This window comes from Falco punctatus (assembly GCF_963210335.1).
Source record: "Falco punctatus genome assembly, chromosome: 8".
Lineage (NCBI taxonomy): Eukaryota > Metazoa > Chordata > Aves > Falconiformes > Falconidae > Falco > Falco punctatus.
The window spans coordinates 37,039,518-37,063,921 of record NC_137588.1 but is presented as its reverse complement, the minus strand read 5'-3'; the positions used below and the strand labels follow the sequence as shown (position 1 = coordinate 37,063,921).

Sequence of the window (24,404 nt, the reverse complement as noted above, 5' to 3'; positions counted from 1 at the left end):
GGAACCAGCCCGGGGGGGACGAGCCGGGCCGAGGGGGGACGCGCCGGGAGCCGGCCCGGGGGACGCTCCGAGGGGGATGCGCCGGGAGCCGGCCCGGGGGGCGGGACACGAGCCGGGAGCCGGCCCGGGGGACGTGCCGGGAGCCGGGTCCCGCGGGCGGGCGGGTGCCACTGTCCGTTCCCGGAAAGTTTTCTGCCGTCCGCCAGTGCTTCCTCCCGTGCGCACGCCGCAGCCGGCTGCGCAAGCAGAGCCACCTGCGCTTTGAAAGCCCCCCCCGGCAGTTTGGCTTGCGAGGGCGCTTCCTTAATTTTGCTAATAAACTGCCGCACACGGCTGTGTTGGGCTACGCATTGCTGTGGGGGCAGCGGGGCAGCGCGGGGTGCAGGTGGGATGAGCAGGCGGGATGCGGGAGGCGGGATGCCGAGGCGCGCAGGGGAGCGCATCGCAGCGCAGCCGGTGGGTGGGTGCGGGGGGCGCTCCCCGCCGCCGCCGCCTTGCCCCGGGGCGCGGCCGGACAAACGAGCGGCCTAAGCTCCTGCTAACGTGGTCAGGGAGGGGAAAAAGCCCGGTATTTGCAAAGGAGTTTGGCAATCTTCACTTGAGCAAATATTAAAGTATTATTTCGACATTATTGTGTGTGGGGAAGTTTTGGGTTTACTCCCATAATTACCCCCGATTCGTGCGGCAAAAGTTATGCCTCTCTTCCCCAATTGCCTTGCATCTGAAAGTTTGTCACTGTAGTCAATAGGGAGTGTGTAATAAACCTTGAAAGGATTAAACACCCTCCTTAAGAACTGGAGTCTAATATTACAGCGTGAGTTGATTGATTAGTTTTTGAGGAAGCTTATGTCAAATTCTAATCCGGTTTTGGATTGTGCTTGTCGTGTAATGTTTTTTGCTCCAGCACTTTATCATAGCAATGAAGTCGCGAGCTGCAGTCCTGCGATAAGGCACACATTTCTTTCACACTCCTATCCTTTTGGACAATAAAAGCCTGTTTACATTCTTCACATTCTTGCAGCCCAGTTTCCAGCTAAACAAGGCGCAGGGGTGAGAGATGGGAAAGGACAGCGGTAAATGGATTACAAAGTTGCTGAGCAGAAGGGAACGAAATAAAAACCCTCCCTCCTCACACCTACAACCTCACTCAGGCCCTCCTGTATATTTTTTTTAAATGGATATCAAAGGGATTGATTGAAACTTGTATCAACAGGGATCAGGTCTGTTACACAGTCTTTTACGGATGATGTTGGGAAGTTGCTTGCTGTGGTTTTACGTGCCTTGAGTGAAGGCTGCTTAAAAAAACCCTAAATTGCTGCCTTGAATCAAACAAAAATCATGCAGAGCCAGTGCAGGTGTTCAGATGCTTGTGGCACTCGGCTCACCCAGGAGTATTCATTTTTTTCTGCATTCTTTGTATACAAACCAGCAGAGTTTTGTAGTCAACTAGTTTTACAGCTTACGTAAATTAGTTTAAATTAATTGAAGCAAAATGAGAATGTATGAGATTTTAGAGGCATTTTAGGTATAATTTTTAATACTAATCTCTTACTAACAAGTTGTGTAAATACATTTTGGCATACTGTTACCAGAACATCTGGTTAACATCTGGTTAAAGTTACAGCTTATTACAGATAGAGTTGAGAAATATTTCATGCTGCTGGTTATGCATTGAATGCAAGTCTCTGTGTTATTCTTTGTTCTCTGGCTGGTATTTGGAGGGACTGGTGGCTTCCTGGAATCTAATTAGCAGTTTTAGCAGGCAGGCAGTGGTGGTACTAATTCTTGACTTTTTTTGTGTGTGTGTGTTAAACCAAAGATCAATGTGGTTAATATTAATACAACACTAAAGGCTCAGCATTTCAGCCAAGAAAGAAAAAATTGTGTCTTTCAGCGTTGCAGTACAGCAACATTCTAGTAACCAAGAAATGCTACCATCAAACCCTTCCTGATGGTGCAATATTAATTTTTTATGAAATCGGAGACATTAGAATGCAAAATATTTTGACATTGTATTTTAGTGAAGATAGAAGTACTTTTTCAAATTAGATTTGACTTAAAAACGCTTGCTTGGCTTTCAAATACTATCTACTTACCTGCTTCTTCAAGATACGTAAATGTAGGATAAAAACTGTAAAACTTCACAAATTTGAGGAGTTGCTAAAGATTATGACAGGCAATCTCACTGAATTTCTGAAAGCAGCGTTAGTTAGGTGATTGTTTAAATGCTATGTCTAATATTATTCAATCAGAAGTTCATGTTTAGTACTAACTTAATAAGAATATAGATGAATTTTTGTAGCATGTTCCTGGATTGTTATTTTGATTAATAGATTGTGTACCAGTATGCATGCAGGATAAGCACACGTATATTTCTTAAACTACTTTGCACATTTGGGTATATTAAACAGCCTGCTGTTGAGTTCAGGCTAAGGGCTAACTTGCTTCTGTATAAATGTGTTTATTTATAAAGTTGGGTTTACCTTATATTGTCAATATAGATCAAAACACTAATTTGCAATGCACAGTCAGTACATGTCTGGGCTGTTATTGATAAGAAGACCAAAATTTTTTTTATTGTGTTGTATTATCATTAGTAGGTACTCTTGCTTTACTATTAATTTTCAGTAAGCTTTTCAATTGTCACATAATTGCTGAATGCCCTGTTAGTTATCTCTTTATGAATAATAGAGTTTTGCATGTAGGAAATTGAAAAGACTGAAGTATTGGGATTATAGGGTTTATATTATGCCTGCTAGTGTTTTTTGTTGAGTTAGCTTTAAATGTCTTAGAGGGAGGGGGCTGCAGCTACTTCCCTGGGAATATTACTTGTCATTTTAAAGAAATTTTGTTTAATAAATGCCATCAGTATCCATCATTTTCTTTTTGTGTTATTAATTTGCACCTTTGAAATGTCATGTTTTATAACATTGTTTAAAATAGCTTATATGGCATCTTCAAAATTTATGACATTTCCGCCTTTCCTTTAAGAAAGAAAGAGGGAAGATAAAGGGGGCTGTATATTGGTTTTGGATCAAGAAGCAGAGTTTGCTTTAGCTATGGATAGCTGGTACTTTCCCTTTGTCTTGGCAAGGTATAGTTACAGACAAACACTCACAAACAGGCCCTGTAGTTCTGCAGAGCAATCGGGCACCTTAACTGTTTGTTTATTCTTGTATCTTTGCAGTCTGAAATTAAGAGGGGATTACAGCAGTATTTTCAAGTGCTACATAAAGTTGTATCAGCGTTCCTATCAAGAAGCTCTCTTTAACATCACCATTGGGCAGTTATCACCATAGGATTCAATTATTTCACAAACCCCCGAAAGCAGCTCTTTTTTTCCCAATAGTGTTTGTATAGATGAGAAATAATTAGGAAAAAAGACAAAATATGATATTTTAAGATTTTTTTTCTCTACCCAGACTTGTATAGCATTTCATATGAATGAAATTCAATGACAAATTCTTCATCTTGGACTTCTCAAGGACTGAAATTTTTAACAATAATGAAAAACAGTTTGTCAATGAAGCCAGAATTTTTACAGGTTTTTATTTTTTTTAAAACTCAAAATTTAAGTTTCTTCACAACTTGAGCTGAAAAGAGTATTTATAACTTGTAAATTATTGTACCAGATACTGCTTCATAAGCAGAAATAGCTTGAGAACTGAAATAAAGCTGCATTTCCATTTAAATATGTATACCATGTGAGGCACAGAAACACAGAGGTGTGTTCCTCCTGGCTACTTTAATTTTGTCTTTGTAGCCTTGTAAATGTAGTCTGCGTAACATGCCCTTGCAGTGAGAATCAGAAACGGGCAACTTGCAAAACTCTCAACTCTGTTTTGGAAAGGTAAATGCTTCCCTCTGGTCATCTTGAAACACACAGATGAAATTCCATCCCCCTTAATTTCAGGGAGAACTTTGTCATGAAATATATTGGGGCCAACATTTCATTTGGTTTATTTTGGTATTTTTCTTGATGCTGTAGGCATTGTAAACCTACATCTCGTTCTTGTGTAATGAAGTAATATAAGTAACCCAAGGAATGCAGGCAGTTTGTGAAGACAGCTCAACAAATGCTGGTTTCAGCATTTTGGGAATTTATTATCCTGAATGAGGAGTTATGTCTTAAAGGCAGATAGGGCTAGGTTTAGTTTACATAGGAGGTTCCCACACAACACTAAACTCAACTTGTCCTTACATCACATCTTTTGACCTAGTTCTGTGGAATTGGTAACTGATATTTTTCAGTTTATTTGTAGGTTGACTGGGGCACAGAAAGGCTATAGAACCTATTTAAAATCTGTACAGCAAGTCTGTTTGACTAATGTCCAGTAGACTGCTAGATACCTCGGGCTTCCCTAGCACATGGCAGGTAAAATCCAAATCTCCATCTTCCCATCTGTAACATGGGAAGTAATTTTCTGCCAGAGTAAACTGTTTTGAGAGCTACATGTCAGAGATGTGCTGTAAGTGCTTCTCTTTACTGGTAGCGCAGTCTGATGGACAGGGAAGTGAAACAGATCAGTTGAGCCCAAACACTAAACTGGGATGCGCTGATCGGTCCCACCTTTCTGTTTTGCTTCCTGAGCCTTGGTTTCGGCAAGAAAGGAACCCGGGCATGGGAGTCAAAAGGGAGCAGCAGAAACCACTTGCTGGTCTGGACATTCAGGGTGTCAGAGAAGTGCACATCTGCTCTAGGTGCACCAAATTCCTCCTACGCTGTTGAAAGTTGTACCTTTAATCAATGCTTAGCAAACAAAAATGTATGAGGAGAAGCAAAGGCTGCTTGTTGTGGCATGGGGTGGGAAATGAGCACAGGGTAGTAACTGTCACTGTGGTGCCTGTGGTCTGTGGGTGCGGTGTAAAACTACATGGCTCAAACGCTGAGTAAGACATGGTAATTCTTGGGCATTTCTGGTAAATAGTTGCAATAAGGAAAGACCAGTGCTAGTCTACCCTGAATGGTTTTAAGACAAAAGCTGTAATTCCATAGGTGTGGGTTGCACCTTCCTCAGAAACAGAGCAAACTGTTCTGGTGCTCAGGGGAGACTGTCACATTGAGTCTTTCACACATACTTGTCAATGTATCAAAACAAAATGCAGCAAGGGGAAAAGGAGGAGTTTTGCTGCGATGAGTACCTCACATGATGGTGCATTTGCTATGTTAATCTGTCTTCTAGTGCTCATTTACCCGTTATAAAGCAAAAATACTGGCCCTGAATTTTACTGGATCAAGTCTTGCAGAACTGGAAAAGAGGAAAGTGAATGTTCCTATTCATGTGACTATTATAAATTCATCCTGAACTTGATTTCCAAACATCCTATTTGGGGGCAGCTTTGGCCTTTCAGTTTAAATCTTTAAAATGTTTGTGTGTATTTCCCTGACTTCATTCATTGTTCCCATTCCATTTTCATTCTCAGTTTCCCCCCATGTTTGTAGCTGTAGTTTATGTAGTTTGTTTAGGTAGCTGAAGAATCAGAGTTAATGAAAATGATGGATGGACCTGCTAGGTAGGTTCTGCTTCCAGCAGAGCATCACTACTGTTAAGTCCATGAGAATCACATTTCACCCTTTTAGAGTGCATTTCCCCCAATTTAGCGTTTCTCACACTTGCAGGTTTTCTCTGATTATCAATATACATCTAAACTATCAGTTGTTTCCTTGTTCATACTTCAGAAACTTTTACTGTACAGTCACAGCGCTGAAAATGTGCTGGCATCTGTGCAGAAGAGTCATGCAACATGGTCGAGTCATGCTCTTGGGATACACCCTACACTAAATGAAGTGATGGAGGATCCTCAGCATTAGGCTGCAGCCCAGGAGTCTGCACCGTCTGGCAGGACTCCTCGCAGCACGGAGCATGGGCTGGAGCCGTAATGTTTACCTGCTCCCAGACTCCACATACCAGGCACTTGGGGTGCTGGAAAAGCTACGGGTCCCATGCGGAAATACGGGAGCTGTCAGCACTCTGCCAGGTGAGCAGGGGATAGGATGGGGGCAGGATGAATTTCTGGATGAAACTTACAAAAAACCTATGATGTCTGCAGGTCAGGATTTGGAAGACAATGCCTCCTCTGTAGGGAATCTTCTTGTGGGCTCGTGTTCTGTGTCAGCTGTAAGCTCAGTTGCAGTTAAGAGGTTCAAGGAAACAAATTAAGAGTAGAGAGGAAATAAAGGGCTATGAAGATGGATCTGCAGTTAAGACTTAAGTAGTTTTGTCCTTGCAGCAGAGATTTCAATGCTGGTATGATGCTTTGCTCTCCCTGGAATGGCAGTGCTTACGGTAAATACAGAATTTGAACGACTTGACTGTAATTTAAGGTAGAATTTAAGAGCTGTAGTTCTTGAGATAGGTTTTCTCTTTGTTCCAAACGATTGGTAGTAATAGAAGCTATTATTAGCAGGGAAGCGAAAATGAAAGAATAGGGAGAAATAAAAAATAAAACTAAGAATCTAATGTCTCAAAAATCAGTTTTTATGTGCATTGGGACCAATTATGGTTATTGTGTCATTACAGTGCAGAGCTGAGGCTACTCTAAATGCCTGAATTCTGCTTCTCTAGATCCATCATGTTTGGTTCATGTTTATGATCAGTTGAGAATTTCCTGACTTTTTTGGTGATGACCAGGTATTTATAATACCATGAATCATGGGGATAAACACAACCTTAATTTCATCTTACTGTACCTATTATCTAGGAAAATAAAACACTGTGCATAGAAGTGCTTCTATATTTGTTCTGTTATGATGTAGATTTAAGGGCTTTTTATGGTTCTGATGGAGAAGGAATTGGCTGTGCTTGAGGATGACCTGAAGAAAAAAAAAGGAAGCACTGGGACTTTGCAGAGGGAGTAAGAGGTTGCATATGAGAAAGAGGAAGATGATGGAAATAAAACAGCTCTGTGGGCAGGTGGATTGAGCCTGGGCAGTTATTGCAGGAGGAGGGGGACAGACAGATTGACAGTGACAAGGAATATTCCCACAGTAACACCAAATTCCGCATGTTAGAGGCGGGTCCCTTCTGCTGTTATTCTTCCCACTGGAGAGTATTTGGAAGTAGGATTTTTCCAACCAAGCAAAGAAGGAAGATCTGAGCTCTCACTCAGTCTGTCTCTTTGGCTGTACAAGTGCAAGAACCTGGCGATTGCCGTGAGCAGTTCTGGGTCCTGCTACTGTTTTCATCCCGCAAAGAGGGATAGGGAACCACAAGGCTTAGCATCCCAGGAGGGGAAAACGTGGGACCTTGAGGATTTTTTTTCCTCAGAGGCTGCCTGGCTCTTTTCTTCTTACAAGCACCTGCTGATTGCTTCCTGTTGTTTATTACATGTGTTTTTAAAGTTGCAAGTGCTGTTCCCCATGGGGCTTAGATGGTCTCATGGCCAGTGATTTGTTCTCGAGCCTTTGGCTGAGAGTGTGAGTGTTCCTCCGACAGCAGCCCTAATCATACAAGGTATTCCCAAGCTGAACTTTCTCCGTACTCCAAGCAGTTGGGTGGTTGTTAGAAGAAACCTTCAGAAACTGTAGTACAGGAATAGGTGCATAACAGTAATTTTACAGTACTCTGTAGTTGGACTTTATGGTACTGTATAGTCTAGATGTGTTACACATGTGCCGTCATTATTTTGGGAAACCAAAGGAACAAAGGCTGGCTCAATGTGACAAAACAGAGCCTCAGGGCACATTTCTCAACTTCATCTCCAGTGGACCAGATGAATATTCTGCGGAGCTGACCCTCTCCTTCACTGGCCTATCTTGATACAAAGAGGCAAGGATGAGCTTTGTCAGAGGAGAAGCTGGCTTCTGTGAGGTGTTTGCAGCCCTGGTGAATGACCATATGCTGATTCATATGATTTATCACTTAGGATTTTAACCCATTACTTTTCAGGTGGCAGTGTACACATTTTCGAATTAAATTTCAGTGCTGTACCACATTCTTTCCTCAGATAAAATTCTAATATATCCATGTTTTTAATGCAATAATGCAGTAGTTTGGGTTCTTTTGTCTCCAAAAGACAAGAAAACATATAATTAAGAGTATGTATTTAAAGTAAAATAAATAATATGTGGGTTCTGGTCATCTCAGAGCCACGTATTTGGAAGTTGAGGAAATTCAAGGTTTGTACTAAAGAGATTATGTGAATGACAAAGAAATAATTTTATCCCTACCCTTAAGTGAGGAGGAAAACATAAAATATAAAAAGAAACTTTTTGAGCATCTTTACAATACATTTCAATATATTTTTAGGTCAAAATATAGTTATATTTATTTCATATCCTACAGGACAGAGGTTGCATGACAAGGCAACGGTCTACATAAGCACATGGAAACTCCACTGTACTCCTTGCTTGGTTCACAGAGTTCAACCCAACTCCAGTCTGGAAGCCAAATGTGGCAGCACAAGCCAATGCCACTGAATCTTGCCGAGAGACCAGACTGGCAAGGTTTAAATCTACATATGTCTGAACAGCCTCCAGGTTTAAATGCAGGAGAAACAACTGTACAACTACTGGTTTTAGGTCATGTAGATGTGTGTCAGAAAGTTAGTATTGCATGTGAGAAACTAAAATCCTTATTTTATGCATTTTAATGTTTAATTTGGGGATAATTATAAAATATTCTTCTTGTACTTTATTCTGTTATGGATTCTTAAAATACGCTTTTAGTTTGGAGCCTCCTTGGTTTAAAAGCAAATAAAAATCTCTCTAAGATATTCAGAAACAATAGAATAGAAGAAGTTGGGAAGCAATGTCTTAAATAATTCAAAGATGAAATTTTTGTCTTTTAAATTACAGTCAAGCCTTCAAACTTTTTTTTTTTAATAAGATCAAGCACTGTAGCAGCTGAAAAGGGCCACTGAATCTGATCTTAATTGACCAGAGACATTTTCGCAGTGACATAATGTGGGGCAAGGGAGAAGCAAAGCCCAGTCCTTCAGTTTCTTGAGCAAACTGTGTCAGGGAGAAGGCTAAAGCTTGTTTTGTTTTCCACTCATTAAACTAACAAAATGCTAATCAGCTTTATGGAAAGATTCGTAGCAGATAATGTTACTTCTGTCCCTGTGGCACCACTGAAGTGTTATCAGGTGTGTTAGCCTGGGCCACTTACTTGAGAATCACTCACTAAATTGCACCTCACTTGCTTTTAAAGCAGATTAAATTTTGTCCATTGGCTACTTTCAATTCTCTCATCATTCAAGGCAAGGAAAATACTGATGTTAAGCTCCTTGTCAGGCTGGGACAAATCCTGTGATACAGCTGCAGTTGCATGCCAGATTCTGCTTCTGCTGTGTAGTTTACAGTCATTGAATTAGTCTACAAGTACTGGAAACAACCATTTTTTAATCAAACTGCACAGTCTTCTGTGCTTAATGACAAATCCATCAGTCTTCATGTTCCCATGGCTTGGGTCTGCTCTCTGCTGTAAGGAAGGCTCTGGCCCTTCAGGGAGCTTCTCTGAGCTGCACTCTGCCGTGAGCTGCTGCTTGCTACCTCTTTTCCTCCCTCCCTCCTTGATTCATCCTCCTAAAGTTTCTTTCAAGCAGAGGATGCTCAGTTCCTCCAGGAGAAGCAGCAGCTTCCTTGCTTTTCTGTTCCTCCTGGAGATGCCTACCTGATCCAAGGTACAGGAGCAGGTAGAAAGACAACCTTCCTTTCTACTGACCAGCTTTCAATTTATTTTTTTTTTTTTTTTACTTAAAGCAAAACATACTGCATTTGTACAGGAAACATTAAATAGATGGAGTTACCTTTCCAGAATCTGTTAATAGCCATTAGTGTACCCCTTGCTGACAGCTGTCTGTCCAAGCTCTCTGGTAGTAGATCAACCCAAAGGCTTTATCGGCTTTGAGTCCTAGGTTGTATAATGTACTTCTAGAGTGTTTCCATTTAAACCTGTCCATTTTTAAACTCATTTGTTACAAGGCAATATCTGAGTGGATATCTAATGTTAAAGGAAAAGAAAATTAAGAAATGATGTGGGAGCTGTCATACTTTTTTTTTTTTTTATTAAACAAGTAAGTTTTACAGAACTACAGATGCTATAGATGCTACACTATTCTTCTAAAAAGCATATTTTTCCCTTCTGACACCCTCTTCCTATCAAGGTCTTGCTGTGGCAGTGAGCTCTGGTTTGTAAAATTTAGATGAAGACCAAGAGATGCAGCTGCTTTTCTGGGGGCACAGAAGGGGTTTTGTTTCTTTACACTTTTTCTCCTTCCCTCTGGAACTCAAAATCTCAGATATTTTTCTCTACGACAGCTCTGGTGAAATCACAGCTGATGTTTTTCCTTAAAGCTCTTAAAAAGAGGGAAAGCTATCCTCACCCATCTCACTTTTCAAGCCTCTTGAACCAATATTCAGTATCTAGTTCCTGGCACCTAACTGAAACTAACTTAATACCGAGGCAGTTGAGTGTCTGACAGGAGAATAAATTAATTGTTGAGTTAGGACCTATTTGATTTAAAATAAATGCCTCTAAATGTAAGAATGAAAACATGACATACCTCATAGTCAGATCCATTTTATGGTATTTACCCCATAATCCTTTTATTCAGATATGCATGACCTATGTATTATCAGCAATGGACAGCCTAACAGTGCTGTAACTAGGGAATTTAAACTCCACATTTTATTTAACAAAACCTTTTTGTGGATATTGGATGGGATCTGTTACTCTGCTTGCTTAGACTGAAGGTTCAGTGTTGCAGGTTTTAATACTCAGTATTGAACAATGGGGAAGGAGTGAATTTAAAATAAGCTTGCTTTGTATTTATGATGACTAAGAACTCCATTCTGCAGAAATTTGCCTTCTGGTGAGTTTGCAATATTCTTTCAATGAACAGCACAGTTAAATTTTTTGTGGAATAACAATATTAATGTGGTGAAAAATACAAATGTAATAGGTATTGTATCTTTCTTGGGTTTTGATGGATTGGATTGTCTTTTCCAGTTCCTATTATCTCCTAGATTTATTTTTAATTGATGTCAATAAAGCTTGTAACTGTGAAGGAGATTCAACTTTATGTTCTATTTAGATAATAAACTAGTCCTGATAACGCAAACCAATGGTGACTTAACCGACTTATTCGATACCAGTGATATCAATATCCTTCTGTGCATTTCGGGAATATTGAGATAAACTGGTCTGTGAGCAGGTATTACTAAAGCCTGCTCTGCTATGAATATGTGCCCGATGTCCCAATTTCTTTCTTACCCACTACAATTATTTAATAGGAATCTAATTATCCTTGAGGTCAGCAGCTCTGTCAGATCCAACTGCAATGCACAGAATGGTTGAACAATTATATGAGTGGGACTGATGTACAGCTAATGGGCCACAGCATCATAGGGAGCTTGATTTTCTTAGGAAATGGGCTAAAATAATATTTGAAGCAGAAATGTGTCCAAAAACCAAAACACACCTGCACTCCAATCAGAAGTTCACCAAGACTTCCTGGGGTGGTCACATTTCGGGGTTTTGGTTGTTATTATATAGACACGTAGAGGCTACAAAAGACATCTTAATCTACCCTTGGCTGTAATGAAAACATGGGCTACCGTATAATTAATTTGGTTCAGGCTCATCTTCAAAATACTCAACTGGAAAAGAAATAGTAATCAATTTTAGCTGGGCAAGAAAACCTACACAAATAAAGGTGTTTTTTTTTTTCTTATTTCTTCAGTTGAGAAAAACATCTTAATTAAACGTGGCCAGGAATTTTTCTACATTTCTGGAAAATTCAAAGTCATTAAAAGATAGTACAGAAGTTCTTTATATCACAGCTTGGAATTAAACAACTGCAGTTTGCACATGGTGCCTGAGGATGAGACAAGCTCCCCATGCAGAAGCAAGGGAGATACCTAGCAAGGTCCAAGAAGAACGGAGCAGCAGCTTCAAATGTATCCCTCTCAGAAACTTCAGTCTTCCTCTGGGTTGCAGGGATGCCTTCTTTCAAGTAGGCTAGCAGGCGTTTTTAAGGGAAGCTGGTTAGCCTCAGGTAGAGCAGCTTTTAATGACTAATGAATAAATAGGTGATAATATCTCCATTCTCTCTGCGAGATAAGTCGGAGCTTATCCCCTAATTAGTGCAGCAGGAGGGAAAGTGAGACTGCATCTTTCAGGACAGTATCGTATTTATCAAGGTAGACAGTGTTCTACAAGAGGGTGCTCGTTTCCTGCCCTCAAAGGGACTGAAAGCTGCCTGGATCTACCTTTTGGAGGAAGAGAGAGAATAAGTACAAATTTGTGGGGTTTTTGTTGGGTTTTTTTTTGGTGGGAGGTGGGACATATATGTTCAAATTCAGTGCAAGCAGGAAAGCGACTTTTCTCTCACACCTACTAAAAGATGTAGTTGCTTCTGCAAGGAGACACTGGATTAAAGAAACTAGAAACTAAATTAAAATAAAAAGCAGTGGAGGCATCGTTGCAAGCATTTTTTCTTCTTTCTGGGACCTTAGTCAAAGGTGCGTGAAAACCACATCCTGGACTGGATCCTTCATCAGAAATCAATGAAGGAATGCCTCGACTTGTATCCCAAGACAGCCCGTACGTGGATCAGGAGCTCAGCGAGGCATGATCCAAAGCAAAATCAGGGGAATTTGTGTTTTTAAAATGTAAGGGCTACTTGGGTCGTACGTCCCTCACAATGGTTTTAGAGGTTAGGGGTTTAGGACCTAAGCATCTCTTATATACCTGTGGAAAAAGCGTACTTACCGTCTCTCAAGCTCTCCCTGCTCTTTTGTTCTTTTCTTTAGCAGATGGCTACCAGGAAAAGCTATCAATATCTTCCTGTGATGTAGGTTTTTCCTAATATAATACACCAAGTTTTCTTAATTCCTTCCTGTTATGCTTAGCTGTCTTCTTTTCTATCACTCTTGAGACACTTTGCTATAGATGGCATTATTTGCCTGTTCCTGGGGACCTTTTTCTCAAGGAACTACCATGTTAGCATTATGTCACAGCAAGTTTTGCCTCTTCATTGATCTTTTCTATTGGTCATGTTTGTTTGGAGTAGCTTACATCTTTTTTTCTTCACTCTGTCCTGTTGATTTTCATAGAACATCTTAATGGAAAGATATCCACAGCGCTGACCCAACTTGTTAGGGTTAAAAGACACCACCGAAGGATAGAGGACTCTCAGAGAGCTTGGCAGTGTTGCAGATGAAGAAAATGAGCTGTGTGCAGGAGGAAGATACTATGTTCTGAACAATTCTCTTGGAAAATTCTTTCTGCTTCAAACTGCAATGCTTTCACTGCCATTTTTTTTATCCATCTCTGGGCATGCTATCTAGGCAGGTTTGTTTTTCTTTTTCATATGTCGGCAGTTAGCCCATGAGGATGGGACGCTGTGTGTATATTCTGAAAATGTGAACTACATGACTGTATTAGAACTATGCACAAGTTAGCAAGCATAACACCAAAAGGTAGGACAAGTACAGTTATGAGACTTTGATCAGCGCAGAGCTCAGGGAGAACATTCTTGTATCTAGCTAGAAACATTACCAGTCTCCCTAACATATTATTTCCACTGCAAGCTCTTCAAGGGTGCCTTCTGTTTTCTGTACAGGGCTGAGCACACATTGGTGCTCTGAGAAATACAGTAGTAGCTGAAAAGAAAAATAACAGCAGGAATTACACATAAACAGATTGTATACCAAAGTAGTTTGCTCAGTCTCTAATTTCTGATTAAAGAAATACCCCACAAATTCCCGAGGGACACGTTTCTTTGCAAGCAGTGACATCCTTTGTAGCTGTCAGTGTAAGGAAAGCTTCTGTTGAAAGATGCTACAAAAAAAAAATCACATGTTCTGTTGACATAAACCTGATATTGCTTCATATTTCCTACTCCTTGAAGAAATCCATTTGGAGTAGTTGTAAAACAGTCCTTTTATTTGGAACCACCACCTGTTTCTCATACAAGTCATCATCTTTAATAGATAAACTTCCCATTAAGAGCCAGACAAGGTGCTAGTTTTTCTTGCAGTAGTCAGAAATAAGAACAATAAATGTGTGGGAGAAATTCATCAATTTGGTTAGAAACATCAAGGTGTGTTCCTATCTGAAATACAGACAAATCGGTTTAGAGAAGGCTCCAAGTATAGAATTATTGACCCTGGAGGATAAGATCCAGAATAACTTTCCTAGGCTGTACTTTGTCAATTTTAAGTAGTGTGTGCAAGGTGAGTAGTTTAACAGTCTCATCTCCCTCAGCCAAAATTTAATAGTAGATGCATCAGAGATGTACCTATTTTTTCCTTTTATAAATTACACTGCTGTATAAATATATTAATGTTCTATGCATTTACTAATGTTCTGTAAGACAGTGTAAATAAGTGCAAGTGATTGATGTAACTCATAAAAGTACATAAATGTGTGTCTTTTTCCAATCTGGTTGCTCATTTTCTGATTGCATTCTCAATTTTGGGGCCAGCTGGTTGAGCCCTCTCTGTGGTGTGGAAGCAATGGGGTCTGCAATACTGCATCCATCTGCAGGGTGAAAGATTAAGTCAGTAGATCACAATTAATCTTTTTTTATCCTCGTAGATGTAAATACAATTCTCAAAAATTGTTTTGAGATACATTCTTCTTTGACATGGTTCTAATCGTATGTCTGCACTGGGATACTTTTAAGTCTTATCAGGCAAAAAAAACCCCTCCATTTTCTTCAAAACACTTTTAGGTCATTTATTCAAGAAGCGCACTGTCTTATGGACCACTCAAATAGGACGCAGTCTGTGTCTAGCTGTATTACCGAGCAAGGAAGAACATCTGATCCTATGACGCATTCAGTATATATATCTGTAAGATGATGTCCTGCGAAGTTAGCAAATGAAAGCTGTCCTTGAAGTCTACCACACCATGCAAATACGACTTCTGTTTCAAGGAATGTGTACATTTGAAACAAGGGAAATTAATTGGTAAATGAATTTACGTGTTGCCATTCCAAGCCTGTAGCTCAGATAACCAACTTTGAGTCATCATATTTAAAAAATAAAGCTGCTAGGATTTTTTTTTTTCTAAAAATGGATCGTATCCTGCATTTTGGCACAAGCATTTCTCTGATGAAGGAAAGACAGTGTACTGGAAGAGTGGAGGAAGGCAGTAGCAGTGTCTCTTCTGCTACCCATGTTTGCTTAACCTGGTGAAGGAAGTCCGCCCCCCTGGTGATGTTGCACTGCTGGGCCCTGAGGGGTAGAAGCACACTGCTAATAGTGAGAGGAAGGAGCTGACTTAGATACTCAGCACCCAGCACTGTCTGTTGAATCGAAAGTTATATTTTCCTTAATGTGTAAAATCTGCATGTTTAATAACACCCCTCCTTCAGATTCTTCAAACCCAACAGCTACAACTTTTGACAACATATTTTAAAAATAACTTTATAATGAAATTTGAAGCAAACAAAATTGTTTAAATCATGTTCTTTGGGAAGATTACTTGGGAGGGTAGGGGGGTGTTACTTTTATTTATACTCTCTTTTCCAGCAAACTACGTCAAAACTTTTCAATAAGGACAGTGATTATGAAAATTTAAGCCTACAAAATCACTGTGTGAATTCAGTCTATAGTCTTAAAGAAGAACAGGACTCCATTTGTTACTGACCTTCAGATAGAGTACAATTCATTAACCACTACCTTCTGAGCCCAAGTCCGGCTGCTTTTTCAGCCAAACAGCAGTCCACTCGCAAGGCAGCAACATCCCGACTTAGAGACAGAGATGCCTGGGAGACTGCGTCAAAAGCTTCGGTAAAGTAGATGACATTCCTCTGCTCTCTCCTCACCCACAGATCTAGTTTTTTGATAAATATTTGGCAATCAGTTTAGTCAAACATGGTAAATTTAGTAAATCCACGGTAAATCTATGCTGGCTATTACCAGTCATCATCTTCCCCTTCATGTGCCCAGATATGACTTTAGAAAGGATTTTCTCTGTGATTTCCCCAGGGGCTGAAGTGAGTCTGAGCAGCTGGTAATCTCCCAGATTGTTTTTAGCCTTTTTTGAAAACGGTCGCTACATTTGGGTTTTTCCTGGTCATCAGGGACCTCCCCCATCTCCAAAACTTTTCAAACTTGATAGCGAAGAGCCTCATAAGAACATCAGCCAGCTCTTTCAGTACCCTTGAATGATACCTATTCATCCCTGTGGACTACCTATGGGTTCAGATTACTCAGGGGATCCCTGACTCAATTCCCTTCTGTGCCAGATAGTAAGGATTACATAGGGAATAGAATCAAAACTTCATGGGTCTTGAATTAGTTGCACTTAGTTGTGCAAGAATCAAGTGCATCCCTTGGGGTTCAATACTATATCACAGAGACAGACACCACTGTTTTCATTTAGCGACAGGTGCTAAAAGATCATTAAGCCAAAATGTAAATAATCATCTGCAAAGGAATAGTTGTCATTCACCTTTTTTTCCTGTACATTAACTAGAAGGACATGATGGTTCACTTCAGGTCTCTTTAGGAGATCTAAGCTTGACTTGCAAGGTTAGGTCCTGAGTTTGGTCCTCCAGCACCGCAACAGAGAATGGCCTTGTAGAGGCAGAAGGAAACGTTCCTTGCATGTGAGTATGCTCCAGAGGGGAGCAGCAAGGTACACTTTCTTGGTGACTGGAGCACCAGTTCTGTAAGAACTGCTTCATTCCTCCATCTTTCTCTATCCCTATATAGTTTCCACGTGGTATACTTTTCCCTCAAGTCTGCATCAGCAATGTGTAATATGCAGCAAAAATTTTGAGAACAGCATTAGTGTGGGCTAACCTCATTTTTGGAGTAAAAACTCAAGACCAGCTTGCTTAAAATATATTCTTTGCTGTGTTACATTTTAGCAATACCCACAGATATAGCTTAAAACTATATATGCTGAAATACATGCATACATAGATGCTTAAAGCAGACACAGGAAGATGATTTGTAATTTTTTTAAAATCTCATCTTTCTGAATTCAGCCAGTCTTTTATGGATAGGAAGCACAGAGGTAAAACTGCCAGCCTGCATTTCAAGGCAGACTAACAAGTTTCGCTCCTTCAAAAACAATTTACATTTTTAATCATCTGTTAGTTTGATTCCTACATGTTTAGGGCTTGTAGGTAAATTATTAAATCAAGAAAATCTAGATAGGCAAATGAACCTCAAGGCAATTATAACACCTGAAAATTTATCAAGTGTAGTGATATTTTTCAGCTATGGAGAGAAATTATTGTGAACTACTGTCAAGCATTTGCAGTTTTCTACTATATGGGAACTTCATTCTCCCCTCGGTTTGTTAGCTGATGTACTGACAAGCTGCAGAGACATGACAGATTTAGCTAAGGATTTGGAGTCTGAACACCTGTGCCGTGTCATGCATTTAAAAATAGAATGTGACAGCAAAACACATCAACCCTCTAATGTCCAAATGGAAACCACAGGGGGGTTTCCTTCAACTTTCATCCAGAGAAAGAGCTTTCAATAATCACTGTCCAGGTACAAGTACAAAGCAAAAGCTGTTTTGTTGAGGTCCAAAATAAACAGAAATGAATCAGAGTGGTAGGTACAGGTGCACCAAAAATATTCAGTTATCCCATTTCTTTCTTCTCCTTTATGTTCCAATGGCCTGCATCTTTGAGGGGTGCAGATTATGAATGTTCAGTAGCAATTTCTTCGGGAAGCAGTTGCTGGTGGGTTAGAAGAGGACTATCCACTAAAGCTCCTTTGCACACCTTGACTTCTGTATGACTCATTCAACCCTCCAATGAAGCTATCAAAAACCAGCCAAAACATTTTTTGTTTTGTGTAATCTTCTCTAGGGGAGAAAAAGGCATAAACCAAGGGCAGAAAGCTAAAAACAATCTTGCTTGATTACCGGGTTAGATGTACGCCTTATGCTTTCCTCTGGAGGAGTCTACGTCATTGACAGTATTTGAAAGGAACATCTCTACTTCCCATCTCCTTCAACAGTATCCTTAAAATGTTAATCCAACTAAAGCCTGGAAGCTTTTTTTTTTGCTTTTTTTTTTTTTTTTTTGTTTCACAAAGGGAACTAGGTTTCCCAGTCTGTCTGAGACTCCAAGCGTGTTGCAGTTCCCCCCAGCTGTGGCATGCTCTGCTCTCCTCCAGGGTTGAGCACAATTACTGGGCAGCACCGTGGGCTGGCAATAAATCCAATTCATCCCCCTTTTCTCATTACAGACTCCTAACCCTCCAGCATGTGCTCTTTCTTCAGAAAAAACCTTTCTTCTTGGAGGTCGTACGTTTTTTGTTCATATTGGGTACAATAATTTTAAGAGAGGTTTTTGGCCTCTTTTCTATTGCAATCCTATTAACTATATTAAAAGGGACGTTTATTCAGCGTTTTGGGACAACAGTTTTATGTGATTGTGTGATGGGGAATTAAGGAAGGTCCTTATTTAGCTCCTCTGTGCTCTCATTTATGTATGAGAAAGACAGAAAACTACTTTAAACTCATAAAAATTAGCATTTTGGATGATAAAAGCTATCACACATGAATGGGTTGCTACTTAAAATCAATGAAATAAATTAGACTCCCTTTTTAGGAGCATCTGGCACCCTTAGAACCTAGTTCATATGATGATATCTCTGTTTATTAAAAAGAATTATGTAACAATATGGTTGATTTATTTCAAGATGATTGGCTTAGCATTCTTAATTGGACTATGCAGTATACCAAGCAAAAAAAATAATTTAATTAGCTCATTCATTTGTGGTGACTGGAAGCACTGCGCATCATGCTCAGCTTCTTTAAAGGTGTGCAGCCATTTGATCCTGCAAAGAACCAAACCTTTTCAACTTCCACAGAAACCATCTTCGCACCTACAGGGCCATGAGCACCAAGGTGATGATCAGGCATAGAGGACCAGTCAAAGCCCACGGAAACCAGCAAGAAGTTTCCTTTGAATCCACTTGATGACTCCTTGCAGGCAAAGGAATCTTCCTGGAGAAACAGCAAGACAAAAATGTGCCTTGAAGAATAAAGCTCGTGTTCCCCCACTGTGGTTTCTTTTCCCTTGAGCTCAAACTCCCACCTTCCAGCTCCCAAATACTACTAACATACCAGAAGATTAGCATGCTGTAATCCAAGTTTTATATTCATCCTGCTGCAAAGTTTTATGTCCTCTATTTTCAGGAGGACTACTTATACATGAAAAACATGCTCTTGCAACACCATCTAACTGCTTTACAAGGTCACCATCTCTCAGCTGAGACAGAACATAGCAGTAGTAGTAGTGGTAGTAGTAGTGAACCTCATAGTAACACAAAAGCAACCGAGGTATTTATTGAAATATGTTCAAATTACTTAATATCCAAATAGTATTTTCAGAATAGCATTTGACAGCAGTTCAAATAACTTTCAAGACGTCTTCGCTTTATTTCAGTTCCAGCTGCAGCTTGTTGTGTCAGCCAAGAGACTGCTGTCTTGGGGGCAAATTCCACTTAAGAGGAGTTAATCAAATCAGCATAAGTTGTTTCTATACTCTGGTTTTACACCATTTTAAATAAAATTAGAGGTTTGGATGTTGATTTCTCTTGTGTTCTTAACTTAAGGTATTTTGAGTCCCAGATGATTTCTTTTTCCATTTCTATAATTGAATGCCAAACTCCCCACTTGTCTCCCACCCCCCAAAGCACACAGAAAACAAGACAAAAAACTAAATTAAAATCAGAGTAAGGATCTGACTTAAAACATAAAAGAAGAAATAGGGCTGAAATTCCATACTTATCGCACCCTGTTGTACCTAGATACTGCCGCACATCTGGTATGTGAGATAATGCACTGTTTAGAGACAGTGTTAGGAACGCAGAAAATTGGAAATGAGTTTCAAGTCTTAACGCTACATTTCTTCACTACTGGGAGCAAGTGAGGCCCTGTTTTTCACTCTTTTTGTAGGTTGTGTGATTTGATTCCCTCTGTTTGCTCTGTAAATAATGTAGACATGAAGGAAATCAGAAAAGGAATGGTTCTCTAAGAAGTATTTTGTGTAGCACAGCTGACAAGGTTGTTTTATAAATTCCCAGACTGTATACCAAGGCAGAACTGTAGTATTAGCCACAGCAAAAAATAAGAGATGCTATATTCAGAACGCTGGTCCTTCGAGAGGTTGAAGCCATGGGTGGAGCATTAAAAAACACATGTATCTTGTTCGTTCATTTATCACGTAATATATATAAATATTGAAACCCAAAGGCAGTGGTTAGCCATTCCTGACCTGCAACAGAGCATAGTCTCTCAGGACTACCTGGTGTTATAACTCAGTTTTGTCACAATCACACGTATCAGTTATTTGCATGTAGCCTGTAGCTATCAGACAGGAGAATTTAAATCTGCAGCCAACATGGTTTGCAGTTGCTTGTTATTGAAACTCGTGGATGGCTGCATGGGGCTGACTTGTGGTAGGGAATCTTTTCTTCCTACAGTCATGCAAAATGCAACATATTTATTACAAAGAATGACCCAGATGTATAGTACATTTAGCTTTGGACTTACCATGTAGGAAATCAAGTACATCTTTCAATGTAGAACATCAGACTTTATCTAACCTTTCAGTACTAACATTCTTCCAAATGCAATGCTTTCTCTTGGCTCTGTGCGTGCATGCCTGACTGCCCATTCTCCGATAGCGGGGAAGGAGAGGGTTTCCAGGACAAGCCAGGGCACAGAAGAGAAGACTGGCTGTCTTTAATGCAAAGTAATTAGGGACGTGCTCCCAACGTACAGCAGCCGGCAGGATGGTACCAGGGAGGAATACAATGACCAGGGAAGCAGGAGCAGCTCTCGCACCTTAAGAATAGAGGAACAGTGGTAGCAGCATCACAGTCTGGCTACGGGGCCAGGCAAGCAGCATCCCAAACCAGAGAGAGGAGCAATGCAGCAGTGTAACGACCTCTCCTCCTCCCTCCAATCTGTGCTACGTTTATCCTTTGTAGTGACCATGAAGGCAAAGGGAGAAGCAGCAGCTAAGTGAAGCATGCTGTTGGCACCCTTGAGAAGACCTCTCTTCCCAAGTACTGAGCAGCAATGAAGTGCACATCAGAATTGTTTAAACATTTTGATCCATATTCAACTACCCAGATTTTTTGCTGAAAGCCAGCAGAGCCCTAAGCAACATCTAACATGAGCCACATACATCTTATCTACATTAATAAGGTGTTGCCCTTTGCTGACTGGAAGGAGATCTGCCAAGATTTTCTTTTCTGGAACACGATTTGGAAACATCAGCTCTCTGTTCGGTGAAGTAATGTATTCAGGCTTCCTGTTCTCTGAGTGTAAGTGATAATCCTTGTTTCTCACTGCGAGCCCAGCCGTCCTGCTCTCCTCTGCGCCTGGCTTGTGGGCAGAAGGAGCTGCTGCACCTCAAACAGGAGCTGGAAGGTTCCCTGCTTCAACCCCAGCCAAGAAGAACAGGGAAACCAGATTTATTTACAGATTTCTGAACTAAAATCTGTAGCACACTACCATGCATATACTCTGTCTAATTTGATGGTCATGCCTGGTCCCGATTAAGTTTAATGGCGGGTGGTGCAGGCACATGGGGAACTGGCATGGGGCTGTGGTCCCCACATCCTTATCCCTGCAGCATCGCGAGCAGGTGGGGCAGACCAAGAAGCCCTTCCTGAAACGGTTCATCAGGAGCAACTGGCACTTCCATACAGATCAGAAGTTGTAATGTTATTTGATGTAACACAGTTTATTGGCCTGATCGTAGAGACTCAGAGATTTATAAAATCGCAGTTTTATTACCGATTCAGTCATGCACATACATATTTATAGACTTCAGCAAATCTTTGTAATTGATCACGTAGGGCAGCACATTCAATTTTAATACAAGGGATTTCTTCCTGTCCCTGTAGAACCACCTTTTGTATCCACAGGAGGCAGTTTAAAACATTTACAGCAGAGTTGCTTTTTTGTCTGTCATATGCTTATTACCAACTTCGGTCTAGGCAGCAGTTACATTTGGATTTATTTCCTTCTTTGATCTCCACAATCTGTATGAAAACCTGCATTAGAAACAAGAAGGAATGCATGACTTTTTAAGAAGCCTGGCTTCACTTACGTATCACCAGTTCTTGTACCTTCTGCTTATCAGCTCACTTCTCATATCTCTTGCTTTAAAAACCTGTTCTTCCTAACCCTGATTTCTTCGGGGTTCGAGATTACTCATGGCACTTGTTAACATTCAGTCCCAAACTCACTTATAAATTGTGGTTAGTTTATTATACAGACTCAGAATTTGGCTATTTAATGAAAAAAAAATTTTTTATACTAAACCTTTTCAGACAGTGCATGAATTAAGCAGTGACCTGTAAGTCTTCCTTGCAATTATGGATCCTTCTGAATGGTTTGTTCTCCTTTTTAAAAAGTAGGGAAAACTGATTACTGCAGAATGGCTGTTTTCAGAGTAGATTTTAAATTGGCAAAATCCATTTTGGAAGCAAATTCATTATCTGCCAAGGAGGTCAAGACAGTGGGGAACGAAAAAAAGAAGAATCCCCAAAGAAATTTTAATACCAAGGTGCAAAAGGAACACTTTGGTTTTGTTACCATGCATAGTCAAGTCCAGGAGCAGGGAAGAGAGTCAAAGGGGCGTTAGAGGAATGTGGGTAACGTAGACATCACCTAAACTTCTGGGGAAAAGAACGTCTGCTGTGAGTGAAGACAAACAAGTTAACAGAGCTGAGATTTCTCACTGAATGCTTGTCTAAACTGACCTCATATTCAGACTTTTCAAGGTTTTGCAGTCAAAGGTTTGGGATCCTTTGGCTATTACAGCACTTCTCCACTGATATTTGCATTTCACTTTGCACTATTCATGCTAACACAGGGAGGGCTTGTTAAGGTTCTGCTTTTATACAGCTTTTCCTCCAAAACACCTTTAGTATGCATCTGAAGAGAACGCTTCCTACTGTCTTGTTTCTAGGACTGTACATTTTCTAGGGTTATGTTTTTGACGTATGCCTTGAAAGCAATGTGCTAGAGTCCTATTTCCCCCACCCCCAGTCCTCCCGCAGGTGATTTATCTGCCTTTAATGTTTGTTCCACCAACTGCAAGCACCCTGCTAGTACAGTTCTTTTATATAACCTGAAAATGTTATTCTTTATATGCCAATTGAAATACATCAAATAAATCATGGGATGAGACCAAGTTAATACTTGTGGTTATGTGCGCAGTAATTCACAGTAAAAGAAAGATTGAAAGATGTAAAGATGTGTTGAACGCATTCCCTTTTTGTTTGATACAGATACAGAATATGTGGAGCAAATAGGTTTGAAATTATATTTTTATATGCAAATGGCAGCAATTTGTATTAACTCCTATTGTGCTAGAATGTAGCGTTTTCATCTGATGTAAGCCTTTCTTTCTGAAAGATCTTAGATATTAAATATCTCCATAAATTACTGAAAGGGAACAAGCCAGGCACATGTGACACTCTTCTAGTTGAACTAGATACTGAACTCACCGCTTCTCCTTTTTTAAACCAAATCATGGATTTATTATATCAGGACAGATGACTAACTAACTTCTGATTAAGCCCTGTTAAAACTTACATGGTGACTGGATTTCAGATTCAGACCTTGTAATTTTTAAAGGTTCTCAAACATATCAATAATTTCATTTTATAATTAACATTTCATGTACCCAGCACTGGTCTCGAATGGGACCAATTGCAGTTTGTTTGTCTGTTTTAAAAATGACTCAAAGCAACCTGGTTTTTATACTGATAAATAGCTAAAAAAAAAAATGCTAAGGAAAATGTTTCTATTTTAGAAAGCTTTTAATTTAGCAAAGATGTGACCAACTAATCTCAAACTGTTCTCCAAATCCTCAGAGTGCAAAAAAGTTCAGGCTGAAAGGAATTCTGGTTTCCCTCTTCTTGGGGACAGAAAACATGGCTGAATAAATTAAAAGGGATTAAAATTGGGTTTCTATAGGACCTTACAGTATGATGTCACTGTTACTATACCATTATACAGCACACAATGGCTGCAGGCATGGCTGGCTGCTGCTAGGCAAAGGCTAATATTGTTTCACCTTAAAACTTAATAATAAGGCAGCTCAGTCAGTGATTCTTCCTTCTTTAAAAGAGTAATTCATTTAAGAAAGCAGCATGCATGCATGTGTGTAGGCAGCAATAAAATATCTCAAAGTGCCCCAGTGTGCTACCTCATGCTAAGTGGTTTGAAAAGGAAAAAGATTTTAATTTAATTTAGAAAACTGCCATGGTCTTCCATGCATACTGCGGGGAGGAGCGAAGCTGTGCGGCAGCACGTGCTCCCCTGGCAGGCACGGGGCACGCAGCTCCCAGCACAGCCCCAGCTTCCACCCGGCTGCCTGGTGAGGAGGAAGAGGGACTTCAGCCCTGCCTTCATCCCAAATCCCTGCCAGGTGTCACCTAACCCCCA

At 40.2% G+C, this 24,404-nt stretch overlaps 1 protein-coding gene across 1 annotated transcript in view; it reads left to right on the top strand.

Annotated features, from left to right (window-relative positions):
- The window catches only part of NXPH2 (neurexophilin 2), a 55,058-nt gene that overhangs the window by 15,118 nt on the left and 15,536 nt on the right, over positions 1-24,404 (top strand). The window lies entirely within an intron of this gene.